We start from the raw sequence: 21565 nt of genomic DNA, 5'->3' as shown, positions 1-21565 counted from the left end.
CAGACACAAAATTCCTCAACAAAATCTTAGCAAATTGAATCCAAAAAAAACACAAAAATGATAGCACATCTGTTGGATTTAAGACAGGAATACAAGATTGTTTTAAGAATTTTTTTAAATGTGATTATCACATTGACAAAATAAAGGAGAAACAAGTCATATGCTATTCTCAATAGAGGCAGAAAAAGCATCTGATAAAACTCAACACACCTTCTTGCTTAAAATGCCTATCGAATTAGAGTTAAGAGAATTTTCTTAATCTGACAAAAGAGGTTTCAACCATACTCCAAAGTAAAGGTCACACTTTCCCCCTGAAATTGGGAAAAAGAATGAGGCGAACAGATGCTGTCATCACTATTATTCAAAATTATACCCATGGTCCTAGCTAGTGCCAGGAGGAAATCAAAAAAATATGAATGGTATAAGAATTAGACAAGAAAAAACAAAACTCTTCCTCTATCATATAAAATGATTATGCACACAGAAAATCCAAATGATTCCACAGATAAACTATGAAGACTAAGAAGCGAATGTAGCAAAATCCTTGGAATTGAGGTCAATACACCAAAATCTATTGTATTTATACACATGGACAACAAAAAATTAGAAGTTGAAACTCTAAAAGATATCATTTGCAATAACAACAAAAAGAATCAACCTAATGAACGACGTGCAAGAATGCTACAGAGAGAACTTGAAAACATCACTCAGAGAAATTAAAGACAACCTAATGAGACAGAGCGCTATACTGCGTTCATTGATGAGAAGACACAACATTGTAAAGATGTCAACTCTCCCAAACAGATCTACAGATTCCATGCAATCCGACTTAAAATCTCAGCCAATTTTTTTTTGTGGAAATTGATAGGGGTGATTTTAGAATTTATACATAAATACTAAATACCAAGAAAAAGCCAAAAGAAAATCAGGAAGAAAAACAAAAGTGAAAGACTTACACGACCTAATATCGGGACTATAATAATTTAAGGCATTTTACAGAGAGTCCAGAAACACAGATGCACAAACAATACGATAACTTGATTTATGAAAAAGCTGCCATTGCAGTTCAGTGAAGAAAGGATGATCTTTACAAAAACTAATGCCGGGTCAACAGGATATTTACATAGATAAAAATAATCTCGACCCCTACCTCACAACACACACACAATTCAATTCCAAGAGGGTTACAGATCTAAATGGGAAAGGTGAAGCAGTAAGACTTCTTGCTAGCACAGGAGAAGGTTTTCATGACCTTAAGGCAAGCAAAAATTTCTTAAACAAGACACAAAAAGCACTAACCTAAAGGAAAGATTTATAAATTGGAATTCATTCAAATTGGAATTTTCTATTCATCAAAGAAACAACATTACAAGATCAGAAAGCAAGCCATAGTGTAGGAGAAGATATCTATCTGCGAGACGCAGTCCTGACAAAGGACTTGTGTCTGAAAAATATGAAGAACTCCATAAAAATCAGTAAGAAAGAGACAGACAATTCTTTTTTCAATGGGCCAAAAAGCTTGAACCAGCATCTCACAGAAGAGGCTATCCAAATGGCCAATAAAACGTGAAAAGTGCTCCACATCACTTACTGCAAAGTTTTATTGCAAATAAAAACTAGAATGAGACATCACTTTTTATCCACCACTGTGACTGACAATACGGAGTGTGAGCGAGACTGAGAAACAACTGGCACTTTCCCACGTGCACGGTGGGAGCGTAAACTGGTACCACTCGGGGCAACTGTCCAGCATCATCTAAGGTAACTCATACACATAACCTATGACCCACTCCAATCCTAGGTTTACGCCCAACAGAAATGGTGACCATGTACACATGTGTAAGCACTATTTGTAACAGAGAAAACCTGGAAATGACCCAAATGTCTATGAACAGTAAATGGATTAAAAAAAAGTATATACAACAATGAAATACCAAGATACAGGGGAAGAAAAACCAAACTATTACTACACCCAGCAGCATGGATGAATATGACAAAGAAACGGTTAGTGACCAAAAGAAAGTACATATTGTATGATCCCATTTACACAAAGTTTTAAAATAGGCAAAACTAACCAATAGTGACGAGTGGTGGGTCACCTTTCGGGCGCAGGCAATGACTGAAAGAAGGCAACAGAAAGATTCTAGGGTGATGACAATACTTTATTCTTTGATGTGCATGGTGGTCACTTTGTGAAATGCATAGAGCTATAAACTTAGGACTTGTGCACTTTTCTGATGCATGCTAACCTTCAATGACAAAGTTTACTTAAAAATCAAAATAATGCTTCCTCATGCCTCTAGATGGTACGAACAACACAAAACAGGTACAAGAATGCTGTGATTTTGAAAAGTCTGCACACGGCACGCAGAGAGAGCTCCTAGACCTCAATGTGGTCATTTACTCCCCTGCTGAAATATTTTAACGCCTTCCTAACCCGGCCTCTGCCTTCCTCAGCGGCCACATCTCTTACCACTCCCTCCTCCTCCTCCACCTCAGGCCATCCCCTCTCCACCTCTACCTTCTCTCCAAAAGAAGCCTCGTTCTCTCTAGAACAGATTCTAGCCTTTAGTAGGCAAAGTTCCCTCTTCCTGGCTCTTTTACCTGCTCTTCCACTCCAACCAGTCCCACACCGCCCCCCTTGCCCAGGCCACCCTTCCTTCAGCCGAGATAGCAATTATTCCCCAATCTCGTCTGCACGCCTCTCCTACGTGCATCCACAGGCATCACGTGCCCCTCACGCCACAGTCTAGTGTCATGACAGTCACGACACTGTCAGTTCCAGGAAGGTGTTCACCTTCGGGTCATCAGTGCCCAGCCCAGTGCCTTCCACACAGTGGGTATCAACACGTACTCACTGAATAAAGGAATAAAGCCAGCAGAATCCTTAGATGCATTTACCGAAGAAATGTCCTCCCTTCTACAAGACAAGCTTTTTACACGAGCTGTCTACGTTTTCTCTTTTTTTAAGCCGACTTTCTCTGGCAGAAATGTCTGTCATTTACAGACCAGTCGACCATGACCTAGAGGTTAATAACCAAACCATTTACATTTACTGCAGACCAAAGAATAATTGAATCTCAGTGCAGATAGAATTTGTGAGTTCTAAAATACTTCAAGCTCCTCCCAAATTATGCGTCCCACTGTTGGAGTAAAATTTTTAAAGGTTTCAAACTCTTCCATCACTGTCCGTAAAGAGAGAGAACAGGAAAACATTAAAGTCATGTTGCTAGTTCCATACCAAAACCGTATCAATCAATATCATGATCCATTTCTAACGCCCCAAGACAGGAAGTGAGGTCTGTCTTAAATGAATCACAGTCTGATGTCTTATTTTTAAAAATTGTTTTAAAACATCTTGTGCACATATTCAATGTAAGATATGCTGGGTAACTTTTCTACCCATACATTACCACGATTAAAAGATCAAAACCACCTCAGCAGTTTCGGTGACATCATATAACCAATGTGCTACCCTTTTTGATTATCAAACGTTCTAACGGATTCCACATGAAAATGCCTTCTGCTCGTTGATATGCGGCTTCCAGTGGTTCCATGGCCAGAACAAGAGTGAAGGAGGCAACTCTAAGGTGAAGATTTGAATAAAGGCCTTGATACTATGACCTTAATGATTTTTTCCTGCTAGCTATAATAATTTCTTTGGCTTCAACACACACATCTATCTTCTATGTGTGATACAAGGAAAACACTGACTGGATAGTTAAATCGACATACAGGAACTACATCTTGTTCATCGCTGTTTCTCACTATACTTATCTAGTCACTCAACTGCTCAGTAACTGAGCGCCCACGTGGTGCCAGGCTCTGGACTAAACCCTGAGAATACACCTTTAAGCAAAAAAAAAAAGATATTGTCTCTGCCCTCATGGAGCTTACAGTCCAGTGAGGGCAATACCAATCAAAGAATCACATAAATAAATGCAAAATTACAATCGTAACAAGGACACCATCCCTCACCTGGCTGACTGCAATAGGCTCTTAAAAATTCTCCTTGCTACCACTCTTGCTCCCTCACGATCCAATCTCTACATGGAAGAACATTTCTAACATGTAACCCAAATTATTCCCATTTCCCCAACCCTCACCTCTGTAGAAAGCTCTCCAATGGATTCCTGTTGCACACAGAATAAAACCCAAGCCCTTACCTTGAATTACAAAACCTTGAACAACCTAGCCACTCCTTCCCTTTCAAACCTCATCTCATACCACTCTCCTACCTTCTCCCTGCCTCAGGGCCTTTGCACTTAACTCCTTCTGTCTGAAATTGCTCTGCTCCTGATCAAGGCTCCCCTTGTCACTCAGAGGTCAGCTTAAATGTTACCTTCCCTCCTAATCTAAGGTAGCCATCCACTCACTTGCCTTATTTTAATTATCTGCATTTTGTCTCTACTAATTTTCTTGTTTATTTGGATTTTGTTTGTTTGCTTGGGGATATCTCCTTATTAGAATACAAGCACCACAGAAAAAGAACCTTGTCTGTTTATACTCCCAGAGCTCAGAACTCTGCCTGGCTCACTGCAGCCACTCAATAAATATTTGCTGGCTGAGTAGTGGTATCTGACCTGGTCAGGAATCTAAGGGAAGACTTCCCTAGGGAAGTAACAACCGAGCTGAAATCTGAAAAATGGGCGGGAGTTACTGAGTGAAGAGAGAAGGCAAGAACAACCGCAAAGAAGGAATAGCCAGTGCAAAGGCCCAGGGGTAGGAGGAAGCATTGCACAAATGAGGGGTTAAAAGAAGAACCCAGAGACTGGAGCTCAGAGTACAAAAAAGCATAGCTGAGAAAGATGTTAGGGAGAGTTTGTTAGTTGTTTGGAGGATAAAGAGGCAAATATTACAGACTGAAATTAACATGCTTGTCAGGTTTGACCGAAAACAAGAGCTGTATGTAAAAAAAATCAACACAGAATTATTTCATAAAAATAAAACAACCAAGTCAGGCATAAAAAACAAGATGAAAATGTATTCAATTAGTACTATTCTTAGAACAGGAGCGCTACAACATATTTAACCTAAACCCACAATTTAACCATACCTGTTCTTATTTTTCTGTCCTGATTTCAACAGACTGCTTCCCCTAAAAAAAAACTGCTACAGGAAAAATATTTTATAAAGCATATCAATTGATGAAAATTTATTTGTAGATCTAGTTTAATAAGAAACCCTGGTTCTACTCATCGAGATATTATTGACACTATAGTATGCCTAACATTTTAATATGTTGCCCCATTAAATGTTTCTTTTTTAAAGTAGACTCACAGTGTAGTTTTTAAATGATATAGGACTCTACATTTGAAGGGAGCTGTAAAGAACTTTGTGACTAAAAAGTAAACACATACCTTGAAAAATATAAAAAGGTAAAATATCAGATTTTTTTAATTTTAATTTTTTTTGGTGAGGAAGATTGTCACTGGGCTAACATCTGTTGCCAATCTTCCCCTATTTTGCATGTGGGATGCCACCACAGCATGGCTTGATGAGCGGTGCATGGGTCTGTGCCCAGGATCTGAACCTGTGAACCCCGGGCTGATGAAGCAGAGCATACAAATTTAACCATTATGCCACCAGGCTGGCCCCTAGAATTATGATTTTTAAAGGAATGGTTAAAAATGATCTCCAGGGGCTGGCCCCGTGGCTGAGTGGTTAAGTTCGTGGGCTCTGCTTTGGCAGCCCAGGGTTGCCCCAGTTCAAATCCTGGGCACGGACATGGTACCACTCATCAAGCCAAGTTGAGGCAGCATCCCACATGCCACAACTAGAAGGACCCACAACTAAAAATACACAACTATGTACAGGGGCGGGCGGGGAGGACTTTGGGAGAAAAAGGAAAAATAAAAAAAAAAAATTTAAAAAAAACAATCTCCAGGGGCCGGCCCAGTGGCGCAGTGGTTAAGTTTGCACGTTCTGCTTTGGCGGCCCAGGGTTTGCCAGTTCAGATCCTGTGTGGAGACCTACACACCTCCTGTCAAGCCATGCTGTGGAAGGCATCCCACATATAAAGTAGAGGAAGATGGGCACGGATGTTAGCTCAGGGCCAGTCTTCTTCAGCAAAAAAGAGGAGGATTGGCAGCAGATGTTAGCTCAGGGCTAATCTTCCTCAAAAAAATTTTTTAAAAAATGATCTCCAAGTCTATGTCTTCGTCTCTTAGGGGAAAAAGGCAGAAATGAGAGGTCACGTGATGAGGAAAAAGATGCCAAGTAAGACAGTGCTACCGTTTATCAGCACTTTGTATGCGTTATACGTGTTGTATACTTTACAAGCATCCATCCATCCATCCCTCATGCTCACAAGCACGCTTCGAGGTGTCAGTATTGTACTCATTTTACAGCTCAGAGCCCATCAGCTCCTGGTCTCTTCTTGTATGTTCGCCATTTATTTTACCTGTGTCAATGTACTATGTAAATGAGAGTTTCAACAGGAAGAGCTGTTGGCCCCACTCTTTAAAATCTCACACCATCATCATCCGTCAGCAGGAAGAACGTCCTACCTCATCCTAACGGACTTACTTGTTCCCGACATCCTCCAAAGTACTGCCTCTCCGCCCTCTCTTCAGAGGTGGCGCTACATCTAATCACCTCCCAGTACAGACTGGGATCAGACGCAAGAACATGCGCTCCAGCTGTGGCGCATCTCAACCCCAACGAAACTGCCATCACTTACAAGAAAGCCAAATGACAAAACGCCTTAAATCATCACAAATCAATTCCCTCTGCTAGAAAAGTTTATGTCCAAGAGGGTCACACCATCTTTCCATATAAAAATGTAATCACTACTATCCACTTCTATTATAATTGCCCCAAGCTAATCCATCACATAGCTAGTAAGAAACATAATAAATAAGCTAATAATAAATAGCAATATATAGATTACCTCATTTAATTCTTTAAGTCTCCAGACACTCACTAGGATAGGCACCATTAGTAACCCACTTTGTAACGAGGAAAGTGAGGGGAACTTGCCTTAGGTCACTGGTTTACTAGGCGGTAAAGCCAGGATTCGAACCCAGACCTGACGACTAGGAAGCCCCTGCTCGTCACAGCCACGTATGAGAGGCACACTGACCCAGCAATCAGACCACACGGGATACGTACCTCTTGACCTCATTCCCACCTTCCAGCACCTACAAGCTGATTTACTAATCTTCAGTAAGTCTGTTTACTTTCTTAGGAGACACGGACGCAAGCTCAAAAAGAAAAAGCTTACATGCACACATGCATCAGATACAACAAACAGCAGAATGTTTTAAAAAAATCATAGGCTGGGAGTGAGGCTGTATTTTGCATTTTCGATAATCCTGCTCATATTTCAACTACTAAGAGGTCATTAAAAGCTTTGCTAAAGCACAACTTTCCAAACTCTCCCTCCCAAAAATACATTTACTTCCTTTTAAAAAACAGACAAATCAGAGAACGATGAGACTTTCTGGACTTCGCTGCCTCTGGCTCTCGGCACACCATGTTTTCTGAAGTGCTTGCTCATCATTAGTACTTGAATTTCTGCAAGCAAACTGCTAATTCAAGCTTAGAGAGAAGTGGGTGTAGGTGTTTCTCTTTTATTTCTCAGGCCTATAACAGCATGTAAGAAACGCTAATTCATATTAATACTAGCAAACGTTCAAAAATTATCTTCAAATGGCTTATATCCATTTTCACAAAGCTTTGAGAAGAGAAGGGAACTACATGGTAACTTTTTTTAAGACTTCAACAAAACAGTTAAAATATAAAGGTATTATTAAAAGCCCTCCATCCATTTGAAAAAGTCCCCGCCACGGAAATGCTCCTGTGTCACTGCTGACGGCTGTCTCAAGTTCCACCAAATCAATCCTTCTGAGCTATTTACCAGAACCGAGGACGGCATTTTCTGCGCTCTTCTCTGGAAGCATTTAATAAGCCACAGGAACACCACCAGGCAGACAGAGGCTTGACTGCGGGAATCTAAAACTCTTCTATAACATTCTGGAGTTTTCCTAGGACTGAGCCCCTGTACTGGAAACAGGCATTGTATAAAATTACTTCACTCCTTCAAGAAACACTTATTAAGCACTGGCTGTGTTCCAGGCATGGTTCTAGAGGCTGAGAAGCAGTAGCGAAAAAGAGAGCCACTGCCTTTGTGGATTTTGCACAGAGAAGAACTAGGAAGACAAATGGATACATACTTTCTGTTTGTCGACATGACGTGCCAGGTGGTAACAGCCTGGGGAAAAGAAGAGGTAAGGAGGAGACGAAGCGCAGGAGACAGAAAGGCTACAACTCTGTATCGAGTGCCCAGGGAAGGCCACTCAGGTAACACTGGAGGACAGACCTGGCAGAAACAAGGGAGTAAGTCATACAAATATTGGGAGAAAGAGCAGACTTAACAAAGGGAACAAGAGAGCTAAGGTCCGAGGCCAGAGCAGACTGGAACGTTCAAAGAACAGCCGGCCTGGAGTGCAGTGAGCAGGGAGAGAAGGGCAGATAAGGCGGCGGCTCAGGGCCGGAGCACGGAGGGCCTCGCAGGCCCCTGAACTGACTTCGCCATTTATTCAGAGTGAGGAGGGAACCGGTGGAGGGGTTTATTTTGTTTTCTTTTGGCACTGGAGTCTATGAGCAGGGAAGTGATGGGACTTGATTTAAAGTTCAAAAGGATCATTCTTGCTGCTACATAGGAACAGACTGGAAGGAGTCAAGGGCAGAGACGGGGAGACCAGTTGGAAGGTACCCGCAATAAAACAGAAGAGAAATGGTAGCAGACTGTACTAGGGCGGTAGTGGTGGAGGTACTAAGAAACGGTCGAATTTGAATGCAGAGTCCACACATTTGCTAATGGACTCGATTTAAAGTATGAAGGGGAAAAGGGAGAAGAGAAGGATGACTCCAAAGTTATGGCCAAGGCAACTGAAAGAATAAAGATGCCGTTTATTAAATTGGGAAAAGTCGTGAGAGGAGCAGGATGGGAGGGTTCTGCACAGGGAATCAGGAGTTCACTTTTGCACACGTTGAGGTTGAGATGCCTATTTAGACGTCCAAGTGGAAATGTCAAGAGGATATACGAGTGTGGAATCAAGGGAAGAATTTTTTTTTTTTTAAGATTGGCACCTGGGCTAACAACTGTTGCCAATCTGGTTTTTTTTTTTCTGCTTTATCTCCCAAAACCCCCCCTGTACACAGTTGTATATCCTAGTTGCAGGCGCTTCTAGTTGTGGGATGTGGGACGCCGCCTCAACATGGCCTGACAAGCGGTGCCATGTCCGCGCCCAGGATCCGAACTCTGGGCTGCCGCAGCGGAGCACATGAACTTAACCACTCGGCCACGGAGCCGGCCCCAAGGGAAGAATTTTTGATTGGAGTTATGAATCTGAGAGTCACCAGCAGGTAGGATGATATTAAAGCCACGAGACAAGATGAGATACCTAGGAAACAGGGGTAGACAAAGAAAGAAAGAATCCAAAGACGGGACTCTGAGGCACTGCAATGTTTGGAGAGATCTGTAGAAACAATCAAAAGACAGTGAGCAGGAAAGCCAGTGAGACGGTCAGAGAACCAAGAAAGAAAGGTGTCCTGGAGGCCACATGTGATGCGATCGATTATTGTTCAACAAACATTCACTCCCCTTCCCTTCCCAGTTGTGCATGGAGTATGCTTCCCTGTCCCAGTGATGTCAGGTCTGGCTCTGAGAATTTCTTTGGCCAATGGGAATGTCAGTCGGCCAGATGAAAGTAAAGGCCAGTGTGCTTAGTGGCTTGACCTCACTCTTGGACCCCAATAATCTGCCATGACCAGAGCGTACCCTGGGTAGTCCTTTCGGTATAAGTCCCAGAAAAAAACACACAAGGAGCAGATCTGAACCCAACGCACAGCCTGGAGCAGGGCTACCCAACTCAGCCCATCTTAGATCAGCTGAAATACAGCCAACCTATGAGACCCAGGAACAGAGAGTAACTGTGAGTTACTGCGTTTTAGGGTGATTTGTAACGCAGCATTACTAAGCAACAGCTAATATATACACCAAGAGCAGAACGTCTTTTAAGCAGAAGGGGTTGATCGACTATCAGACGTTCCTGATGGGCTGGGTGAGATGAAGATCAGGAAATGATCCTGGATTTGGCAAGGTGCTTTCAGCACTTTCAGCAGAACAGCGGGTGTGAACACCTAACCGGGACAGGTTCAAGAACGGGAGGAGAGAAGGAGGGAAGAGGGCTGTAGACAACTCTTTCAGGAAGTTTTGCTACAAAGGAGAGCAGAGAAACAGTGCAGAAGCTGAAGAGAAACGCAGGGGCTAAGAAAGCATTATGCTGTGTTTTTGTTTGTTTTTAAGAGGAGCAACATTATAGCTTGTAATATTACATTATATAAACTGATGGAAGTGATCCGATAGTGGGGAAAATTGATGATAGAGAAAGACATCATCTGTGAGTGGGCATGACGGGAGGGTACACATGCACAAGGGCAGGAGGCGGCTTTATGGAGGAGCTCGGCCCCTCAGCCTCCGCAGGAGACGCTAGTAGACATGGGGTCAGAAGCAGGTGAGGCCCGAGGTGCAGGGGTGGAAGGCTGTGGAAGTTCTCTAGAAGCAAGATCAGCTGCAGAGTGTAAGGAGGGAGGAGGGGTGCAGGTTTGAGCAGAGAAGAGAAGAGAAGAAATGGTTGTCTATGACAGTAAGACAGTGAGCAGACGGGAAAACGAGGAGGGTGGCCAGCGAGCACCTGAGCTCACACACAGCTTACCTTTAACATCTTAACACTCCTCTCTAAATGGTAAACCACTTATGTTGAAACAGAGACGGCATAAGCTTACCCCACTGTACCTCCTTTGCAACTATTCCTACTGTTGGGAACAAACAAAAAAAACTGTCTGAGAAACCACTCAGGAAAAGAGACAAAAGAATGGAATATTTGGATTTGATGAAATGACATTAAAATGCCTTTCACACCAATCGGATGTCATTAAAATTACTGTTATCTAGAGAAAAGAAGAACACAACAGAGTGAAAGAAGACACCTGAACCAGTAGTGGGCACAGCCCAAAGCTGATCAAAGAACTCGGGGAGGCGTAAATCTGAACCCAGAGTCTAGGGCTGCACTATTCACCATGGAGCCACCGGCCACACTGGCTACTGAGCACCCGAAATGTGGTTAGCGCAACAAAGGAACTGAAATTTTAATTTTAATTTTCAATTTTCAATTAATTTTAATTAATTGAAATTTAGAAACTGAAGCGATATAAAATATTTTTCCATCAAATACAACTTTGCTATTTTGGCAGGACCACATTTCATTTTAACTGCCGAAAATTTAGCATCCAAATTGAGGTGTTCTATAAGTGTAAAAGACATACCAGATTTCAAAGACTTCATGCCAAAGAAAAAAAGAATGCCAAATATCTCATTCATAACTTTTATATTGATTACATGTTGAAATTACCATGATATTTTGGATATACTGGGATAAATAAAATCTACTATTAAAATTACTTTTACTTTTTAGTATGGTATCTGAAACTTAAAATTACATCTCGGATAGCACTGTTTTAAGGATTAAAACACCAATAGTATTGGAAAAGCGTGGTCTGGAAGCACCTGTTGTCATGGTGACTATAAGAGAGGGCCAAGCCCGTCCATCGACATCACAGGAAGAATTCCCCAGGGTGCATGCGGCCCAGGTGCAGAATCCAAGCCTTACATCCGTGATCAATAGGGAACCATATTTTAATGAAAACGGTCCTGCAGTTACTTGAAATCAATATGCAACGGTATGGTAACTAAAGGTCACCTGGAACGGTACCTCCAGCTCACCTGAGATAAGAAACGTCCTTCTAGTGGGTACTCGACTTTCCCATCTAGAGAAGGTTTACAACTAAACAGAAAGATGATGAAGAAAATGAGACTCACGTTAAGACTTTTCAGAAAAGTTCAGAAGCATGTTTATATTCAGTGGGACAGTTTGGGCATGATCGTTATGTTTTCAATGTTTAAAAGAATCTGACATAAACTGAGAGATTAGCCTTGTGATTTTATATTAAAATGTGTGATAGATTTAGACATGTGATTTATTTAGATTGAAATGCTTACGAGGATTTGGCTACATCTATAAAATACTCATTTTGTAAGTGATGGAACAGTCAAAGGAACTGCAGCTAAGCATTTGGAAAGATTGTACTTATTTGGGTCATAAATTTGCCCAACAAGCATCTGATTTGTTTAAATAGAAAATCAAATATATTAAATTTATAGATGCTATTGAAAATATTTGAGTTTAAATTTAATATGTTATAATATTTTTATTATAAATGAGATTCATAAATGAGACTGACAGTTTAAGGAATTCAATCTGTTCAATTTGAATTAAAGAAAAGTGAAGGTGATTGCCCAGATTTATAAGCAGAACAGCAAGATAAGTTGAATTGAAAACTAGACTCTTATTTCTACCTGTAAAAAAATCAAATAGTTGTCCTTTCTATATACAAATCTTACCTTTAATAGCTAATAATTAAGTACTTTAGAAATATTAATTCGTTTAATGCTCACAACATCCAAGTGAGGAAATATTATTCTCCCTATTTTACAGGTAATGAAACGAAGGTACAGTGGGATTAAGTAGCTGACCCAAGGTCATACAACTAGACGGTCTCAGAGCCAGGATTCAAATCCAGGCTTGTCTGGCATCAAAATTCACGCTCTTAACCACTATGCTTTACTGACTGTCATACTGCCCTTGAACAGGAAAAAAAGCACGCACTGACAAAAATAACTAGCTGTTCATAAAATTGAGCTTTTATATGCTAAGATTGGAACTAACAGTCTCTTGTTCCTCTTTTTTCCCAGTAGCTCTCAAGAAAAGGTTTGCACTAGGAATTCCAGGAAAAACCCAGGACGTACAGGTGAATGACGCAAATGAGAACAGTTTTCAGGCTTCTAACTTCATCCTGACCCTGTACCCCAGGCCTCCAGCATCCTAAGACAAGGAACTCTCCCGGTGGAACAAACGACATGTTGCTCTGACCCTCAGAGAAGTCCAGCCTGAGGTATATGACCTTTATTGAGTTACTTCTCACTTCATGTCTTTTCATCCTCTATCATCTCAATGGCCCTTTTCTGTGTTAATTGCCAATCCAGGGCACAGCGTAGAACAAAACAAAATAAATTCAAGAGAGAGAAGATAATTCATTTAATTTTTTTTTTAATTCTAAAAACAGATTGAGAGAAAGAGTTCTCCACCATCCTTCTACCCCAAAACCCGCCCTGGAGTCTGCAGCAATCAGCATAAACAGGGATATAGTCTTCATGGTTTTCTCCTGAGAACCACCTTCCCCCTCTAAACTGACCAAACCTAATATTCCGAATCCGCCCCTCCAGGCATGCACAACCGAAAAGCATCTCCCTGCAGCAGGAGGCATTCTTTGTCTGCTGGTAATTAGCAAAGCGATCATAGTCAGCTTCAGACTGGGATTTATCCACACAATCATGTTTGTAAATTTACGAACTCTGTGTGATCTGGGATAAGCTATTTATTAGCATTTTATAGAAGAAGAAACCAGAGTTATTGTGACAATCAAAAGAGAGAGCTTGTGTAGCATCCTTAACAGAGTACCTGGTACCAAGTAAGTGCTCAATAAATGGTAGCTATGACAATATTTATTAAGAGAACCTACCGAACTATGCTTCATTACTTGCTTTTATGCACATCTGTCTCTTGTTGAATCTTACCGTCCATAGCTTAAATAAGAAAGGTACCCTGCGATTAAAATGCTTAATCACCCTTCTATGGAGACAATGAGAACACGTGTTTATAATAGGGTGAGGGAGGGGTGACAGGAGGTAAAATACCAAAATTATTACAAAGATAAATGTAAACGATTTTCGAAGACCCATTTTTTGCTCTCTTTGACTAGAATAATCAAAAGCTTATTCATAACCGTTAGGATAAAATTAAGCTGGCTAGTATTTTTTAGGCTTTTTATATCTAACTTGTTAAGATATGAATATCAGAAATCCAAGTAAATTGAAACAGAATTATGATATTTGACTTCTAATGTATTTCAAATAACTAAAAGCTCAAATTAATTTTACAGTCCCCTAATGATACATTCTAAAACTTAGATAACTGAAATAATACTACAAGAAATCTGGGTCAGTTTCCAAAGGCCCTAACATTGACTTTTTTAAGGTCCTCAATACTGACTTTGGAACTAGACTAAAACATAATAATTTTATATCACATAAAAAATCTCTTAAGTGTTCAATTAAGAAAAGCATACTTGTACCTCCCTTATCTTTGGAAATCAGTTAAGACACAGCTCTTGCTCTTGAGAAGCTTACTGTCTAGCACAAAAGAGAGATATACGCATTTTTCAATATGACATGGTAAGTTGTTTTAAAAAAAAAGATACCCCAGAGTTCTCTGGGAAGAGAGTGAGAAAGGAGGATCACTTAGCCTTAGGACAGGCTGGAGGTGGCTAAGGCAAGCACAGGAGAGCCCAGATTGATGACAGCTCACATAAGGCAACGCAAAATAGACAAACATTCAAAAGATATATTTACACATCTACAGCAAGCTAATACCATAGAAAAGATGTAATCTTCTACTACTGAATACAAATAATAAGTGAAAGAATACCATCCGAAAGCACCTTTTTTGGAAATTAATCTATCCCGTTTCTACGCACAGAAAAGAAGCCTGATCCACGTCACAATGTGCTATGAAGAAACGCTTCCTGTTTTATGACTTTAGGTTTTGTTTTTTATTAAAATGAGGGGGGAAAAAACCCAGGCGCCACAACAATGAGTGCCATTACATCTACACTTACGCTCATCAGTGAGCTGAAAAATAAAGCTTGCTGCATTCCTTGACTAAAGAAGCTAGGATTCTGGTATATTTTGTGTACCTTTAGGTTAATACGACAGAGAGAGATCAGCTTCCTCCTTCTCAAATTGGGGATCATGATAGTACCTACCTCATAGGGTTCTTGTGAGGATTAAATAAGAATTAATATTTGTGGGGCCGGCCCAATGGTGCAGTGTTTAAGTTTGCACGTTCCGCTTCTCGGTGGCCTGGGGTTCGCCAGTTCGGATCCCAGGTGAGGACATGGCACCACTTGGCAAAAGCTACGCTGTGGTAGGCGTCCCACATATAAAGTAGAGGAAGATGGGCATAGATGCGAGCTCAGGGTCAGTCTTCCTCAGCAAAAAGAGGAGGACTGGCAGACTTAGCTCAGGGCTAATCTTCCTCAAAAAAAAAAAAAATTAATACTTGTGAAGTGCTTAGAACAGTGCCTGGCCCATAGGAAGCACTAGTGAGGGTTTGACTGATTGATGGGAAAAAGATGGAACCGCAATCAAACTGAACAGGGTCCGAGGAAACCATGTGTAACAAGAGGAAATGTCAGATCAGACAGACAGAAACCTTCCTTGCAGATGGACAATGCAAGAGTTTGAGAAAGCATCTGCTCTTCCATATAACTATGCCCAACACAACACACAGTGATCAAATTGTGTAAAATACCATCTCGCTTGGATGACTATGGTTACAAGAGAGAGAAGACAGTTCTTAATGGGCTGATACTCAGAAACACAATTTCTCATTTAAATACATCAAATACGTTAGACAAACACATAGTTCCATTACTGTCTTGACTGCCTGACTGGTCTACCTGACCAATTAGATTACATAATATACCCACATGGAAAACCTTTACTCTTGCACCCTAACTTGTAATTTATAATATTCAAAGCGCCCTTGTGCCACAATTCGAAGCAGTCACGTTTTAGTTAGGAGAAAAAGTGAGAGTAAGAGCCCAGGACCAGCAACTCTGTTGGAGGAGTGGCCAGCCCCTGGAAACCCCAGAAACAGCCCTTGGGTAACTGCTTCAGGAGTTCGAACCATAAGGTGTCAGAGAGATTACTAGTGCCATCAGAGTCTTTTTTCCTCCCCTCCCTTACCCACCAAGCCCTGCAAGCATCTCAGCAGATATTAAACTCTCTTTTTAACATCTTTACTCACGGAAGCCTCTGCCTCCTGGGCCTTTGGCTTTCACTTCAACTGGTTATAAGGTAAGAAGGAGAGATCTAGTTCAAGACATTCAGGAAATGAGCAATCGATCACCTAACAGGATCCCAAATTTTCCTATCCACCAATTGTTAGCATCATCAAGTTGATTCCAACTCCTGGGACCCCGTGTACCGCAGAAAGGAACCCTGCCTGGTCATTTTGCGCCGTCCTCTCATCTTCCGGCGCTGTATCAGACAATGCTCCACTGCTATCCTCAGGGTTTTATGGCCAATTTTCTGCAAGTGGGTGGCCAGGCCCTTCTTCCTAGTCTGTCTTAGTCTAGAAGCTCCACTGAAACCTGTCCACCCTGGGTGATCCTGCTCGTATTTGAAATATCGGTGGCAGAGCTTTCAGCGTCACAGCAACACGCAGCCGCCACAGTATGACAACCAACAGACCAGAGGTGTGGTTCCCTGACCAGGAAGTGAACCCAGGTCATGGCGGTGACAGCGCCGAACCTTAACCACAAGACCACCAGGGCTAGCTCTAATCTACCATACAATCTCTGTAAATGTCCAAAATGTGAAATAAAGGATTGCAACAGGTGTTGTGGGGTTTTTTAAAATGTAAACCATTATAAACTAGGTTTCTAATATTCTTCTGGTTGAGTAACAAATTAACCAAATTGTATTTTTTTTAAAGCTCTGAGGATATAAAATTAAAAAGCATTAAGGAATTAACTGGTAACTTTTCCCCATAATAAAAGGAAGATTAAAGGGCTGGCCCCACGGTCTAGTGGTTAAGGTCAGTGTGCTCTGCTTCAGCAGCCTGGGTTCAGTTCCGGGTATGGACCTACACCATTCATCTGCAGCCACATTGTGGTGGCAACCCACACACAAAATAGAAGAAGACTGGCACAGATGTTAACTCAGAGTGAATCTTCCTCAGCAAAAAAAGAAAAAAGAAAAGGAAGGCTAAAAACTAGGCCAAAGGAGAATACTTGGGTATCATACATAATAAGTTATACATAAAATAAAAGAAATAATCATAATAGTTGGAAACAAGTAATTTCTCAACCATAAGAGCTCAGATGACTTTCAACAAGCAATATGGAATATATAGAAGGAAACACTTAATAAACATTTGTTGACTGATGTCCAAAACTACACTATATAACTGCTACAAATAACTGGCATGTAAGGAAATCAATCATTGACCTTGAACTATATTTATAATACTCCAATTATGTGCCAGACAGTATAAATGTATACATTTTCCCCAACCACTTGTGGTTTACAAAATGGCTTAAGACATCTTATTTTAATTGAGAGCACAAAAAATGAAATACATGCCCACAAGTCTTTCAACCTCCATCAATCAGCATTAATAATCCATGTCACAAAACACCACTTCCTCTCATCCCCGCCATGTGTCTCCTCTGCCTTTCCTCAGCACGGTAGTTATAATCAATACCCACCATGCACAGCAGGTCAGCTAACAATACCTTATATTGACAGCATTGTTCCTCAAGGTCCCAGGGCTACATTCTTCTCCCAGCCACAAATCCAAACCTAAGTGTTTTGGTCATGAAGAAATCATTAAAAAACTATCAACCTTCACAAATGTGCTTTTATAAATGCTATAACACATTGTCCTAGATGCTAAATTATCAACCCGTCCTCACGTTATCACAGCGCAACCAGAAACCACAAAAGAACGTCGACCCGCAAACAGCCAGTAAAGGCTTCCGTGGCCTTATACTGCCCGGGCAGGTTCAAGTGGTCATTAACAAGTGACTTTCAACGGCAAAAGCACGATGTTAATCCGAATTTAAACAAGAACATTTCTTGGCTGGTTTCACCTTTGGACATGCTTCATAAGTTACAGAATTTTTCAGGTAGCACAATGGCTGTGGTTACAATTATCAGATCATATTTTACAACTTATACCAAAAATTAGGACCAGTTTTTCTTCCTAAAATTAAGACTCTGAAGCCTAGAAATGCAGAAGACCCAGACTGCTGTGCATCAGCGAGAGTGACAAGAAGTATTTCACACCTGAGGATGCAGTGTGCTGTTCCTCACTCGCGCCAGGTGGCTAATCTCCACCGCGGACAGAAAGCCCACTTCCCATTTGCGTTTCCGAAGGAGAAACTGCGGAGATCACCGTATTTTTTTCTTTCACTATGTGGTTCTGCACATACTTCAGAACACTAGTAACTTACACGAACACGCCAAATTACTGTTTTTCACTGCACTGACAAAAGCTTCATTTCATGCTTCAGAGCTGGTGTAAATAAACCACTCCAACAAAGTGGGGCTTGCAATACATGACTGTTTGTTTCTGATGTTTACTGACTTTTTTCTTGGCAGAAAGTGATACAGCTTTAAAGATGCCAAACTATATTGAATCTTGTGCCCTCTGCGAGCCAACAGCAAAGGCAAAACATGAGTCCTTATTGTACTGAATTAACGCTGGAGATCTCCATTCTTCAGAACACAAACTCAGGGCCACAGTGGAAATGTTTAGGCTAGAACCCATAGTGAGGGTTCCGTCTGGCTGCGAAGCAGGTCCAGAGTCCTTGCACTTGAATGTTGGACTTGCTAACAAAGATCTGAATAAAGCTCTTTCTTGGTACCTCAGAAAGAACACAAAAATAATTATTTTTAGTACAAAATATGAAACTACCCTGTGTCTATATAATATGTCTAGGCTTCAACATCGTGATTGCCTTTCATGCTTAAATGAGAAAATACTTATTTTCTCTCCAGGTTGCCTTCTCAAAACAGATCTACAGCCTTCATTTTAATCAAAGTGCCATTTCATTACCATCATCAAAGACTACTGAGCAGAGCGTCGTGAATCACTCTGCAGGTAAAATTTGGTTTAAAAACAAACCCAATTGTGAAGTAACCTTCAAATTCTTGCTGCAACTTAATCCTTTAGTTTCCAATACAATCTTCTAATGAAGTGACATTACTTAAAATTGCTAGCAAATATGAACAGACTTAGAAACCCAGCAATCAGCAGGCTAACAGGTGGTGAAATCCCAAATGAGGGGAGAGGAATATTAGAGAATCACTTTACATCTGACACGGCAAGTAGTTTTAATATCCATACCTCTAGTCAACTTAACTGCAATTCAAAATGATCAGTGCCATTGGTTTCTCTTCCTTAACTAGTGTTTAGCAAAAGTATAATTTCTTGCCTTCCATATAATGTTCTCTCACTGACCTCTTCCAACTTATAAATTATTTTACTAAGTAGGGTATACAATTTAATAAGTTGAATCATTTTCCAGTTATTGATGTGACATCTCTCCCCAGTTAAAATAAATAATATTAAATATACTTCCTTCTGAATTGATCAACTCTATTTCTGAAAATAGTTTTCTTTCACATTATTACACATGATATCCAAATAACCAAAAAACAGTCTTCACAATCATATTTTTAATTCATTTTTCGTGTCTGCAACAAACTAAATATCCTGAAATGATGGCAAGGCTTGGGGCTGTTTAGAAAGGAGGGAGGTACCCATAAGTTGAGCAAGTCCCCATCCAGCACCCGTGTGCCCTTGGCAACCGCATCGCATCGTAACCCTCTCATCGTGCTCAGAAACACGGATGCAAAAACCGCCCGGCTACCTGCCTTAAGAGGTGCTTCAACTTGCTTCCTTTCACAGAAAAACGCAAGGCATTTTCCAGTTCCTTAAAGCATGAACACAATACTTCCAGAAACAATAGCAATGATATCGTTCCTGAGTATCTCGTCTACAAAGTATTGGTCTGATATTGCTAGATGAGAAACCCGGTCTACCCTTCCCATCTAGCTACAGGTGCAACTACACGTTTCAAAGATAAAGGTCGTTACGTTCAAAATCCAAACGAACTTCAGAAGCACCCCCAAAGGCTTCACCCACAGGCAGAAACGACTGGGCTCACTTTTCAGAGATTGTGAAAAAACGTCTCGTTCGTTCCCCTTACTACCCCTCCCATCCCGTCCTCCAAGAGAATCAACTATGAAACACGAAAGTCCAGAGGTAAATACTTCCATATCTTCTTTTGTCTAAAAGCCTCCATAACACGCCCAAAAATAAATAAAGAGAGGAGGACAGATGATGTAGGCAGGTCCCCCCACCTCCCCTGCAAAATCGCAGCCCCAGCCCCCGGGGGGCCGCGCTCGGGGAGCCCCGCGCCCGCCGCCCGTCGAGCGGCCCGGGACGGCGGCCCGGGGTGGCTGGGGGCCTGGGGAGGCTCGGTCGCTCGGCCGCCGCCTCTGGCCGCGAAGTTGGCGGCCGCCGTGCCCGGGCCTCCGGGCACCGTCCGAGGGTGCCGGGCGGCGAGCGGGCGGCTCCCGGGCGCAGGGGAGGCCGCGGCGGCGTCGGGGCCGCGCCCCTCGGAGCCGCGGGTGCAGCCGGGCCCGGCGGGCGGCCCCAGCCCCGGGGGCCTCGCCGACCCTCCCGGGCGCGGGAGCGGGCGACTTACCTGGCCCGCGGCGGCGGCGGCGGCGGCGGCGGCTGCGGGCGCGGGGTCGGAGGCGCTCGGGCGGCGGCGGCAGCGCCCGGGAGGGCGGGAGCGAGGGAGGGAGGCGGCCGCGGAGGAGGAGCTCCGGCGCCGAGCGAGCCGGCGGGCGGGCGGGCGGCTTTGTTTCCACAGCGCCGAGCCGCCGACCCTGCGTCACCATGGCAACGCCAGGGGCCCCGGGCCCAATGGGGACCCCCGGGTACCCGGAGTCCGGGACCCGCCGGCCTGCCGCCACCGGCGCCCGAAGCCCCGCCCCTCTCCTGAGCAGTCTGGGTGCTCCGAGGGCACCAGGACCCCCAAGGAGCCGCCACCACCACAAACACACCCCTCTGTCTCCCTCCCCACGTCGTTTGTCTCGCCCCAGCAAGAAGGGGAAAGAAGCGCAAGCCCAGGGCAAATTCTGATTTCCATCCTAGTAGGCACTCCCTTTGGTGTCCCAAACTGGCCCTCCAGAAGACCCCCATCGCACCTTTCTTCGGTGGAGCTGCACCCTCAAAATGCAAATTCACTGAAGAGAGAAGAAAGAGCAGTGCAAACTGAGAAAGTGTTGAGCAACTGGTACTCGGTGCTCCTGTGGCCACTCCCGCAGCATGCGCGGAGCTGCCCGGGGACGCCGTACCTCTCCTCCTCCTCCCTCTTCTTCCAAGCTTCGCCTCAGCTGAGCTGGTCTCACGCCACCCAAATCGTGTATCAGTCCTGTTGAGGGCTCCAGTAGGAGAGAGGGGGAAGCAGGCTTTATTTTTTTACTGTAAACACAGGATACACTTTTAACCTCGCAGGCTAAGACAACTTTCAGGCTGCTGTGTGAATTGCAGCTGCTGCCACTGCTCAGCTACTCCCTGTGACTGCTAAGCATCGACCGGGAGCGGTGGCTTACTCTGTGCCAAGGACTAGCCATGGACTGCCAGCCATGGCGTTCCGAAGAAGAGAAGGGCAAGGCTAACCTTGGCATGTGCTAGGCATCCTCTCTTAGGGTAATTCTTGACGAGGGAGGCAGACCCGCAGTAATGCTTCCTCTAAAGGACAGAGGTGGAGGGCAGCTACCATGGGGTGAGTG

General features: G+C 42.8%; 1 protein-coding gene across 8 annotated transcripts in view; it reads right to left on the bottom strand.

Moving 5' to 3' along the window:
• The window catches only part of RNF182 (ring finger protein 182), a 113691-nt gene extending 92334 nt beyond the window's left edge, over nucleotides 1–21357 (bottom strand). Inside the window, exon 1 of one of the 8 annotated variants that reach the window (XR_002802138.2) lies at nucleotides 20978–21355. The gene's annotated coding sequence lies outside the window, so the exon portion shown is untranslated. Of the gene's footprint in view, nucleotides 1–18040; nucleotides 19366–20469; nucleotides 20760–20977 lie in introns of those variants that run through there. The other 7 variants (XR_011429515.1, XM_023624475.2, XM_070244115.1 and 4 more) reach the window with 7 other exon arrangements.
• Nucleotides 21358–21565: the final 208 nt, after the last annotated feature.

This window comes from Equus caballus, chromosome 20, assembly GCF_041296265.1.
Source record: "Equus caballus isolate H_3958 breed thoroughbred chromosome 20, TB-T2T, whole genome shotgun sequence".
NCBI lineage: Eukaryota > Metazoa > Chordata > Mammalia > Perissodactyla > Equidae > Equus > Equus caballus.
Note: the sequence above shows the minus strand (reverse complement) of the source record. Positions and strands in the feature narration are given on the sequence as shown.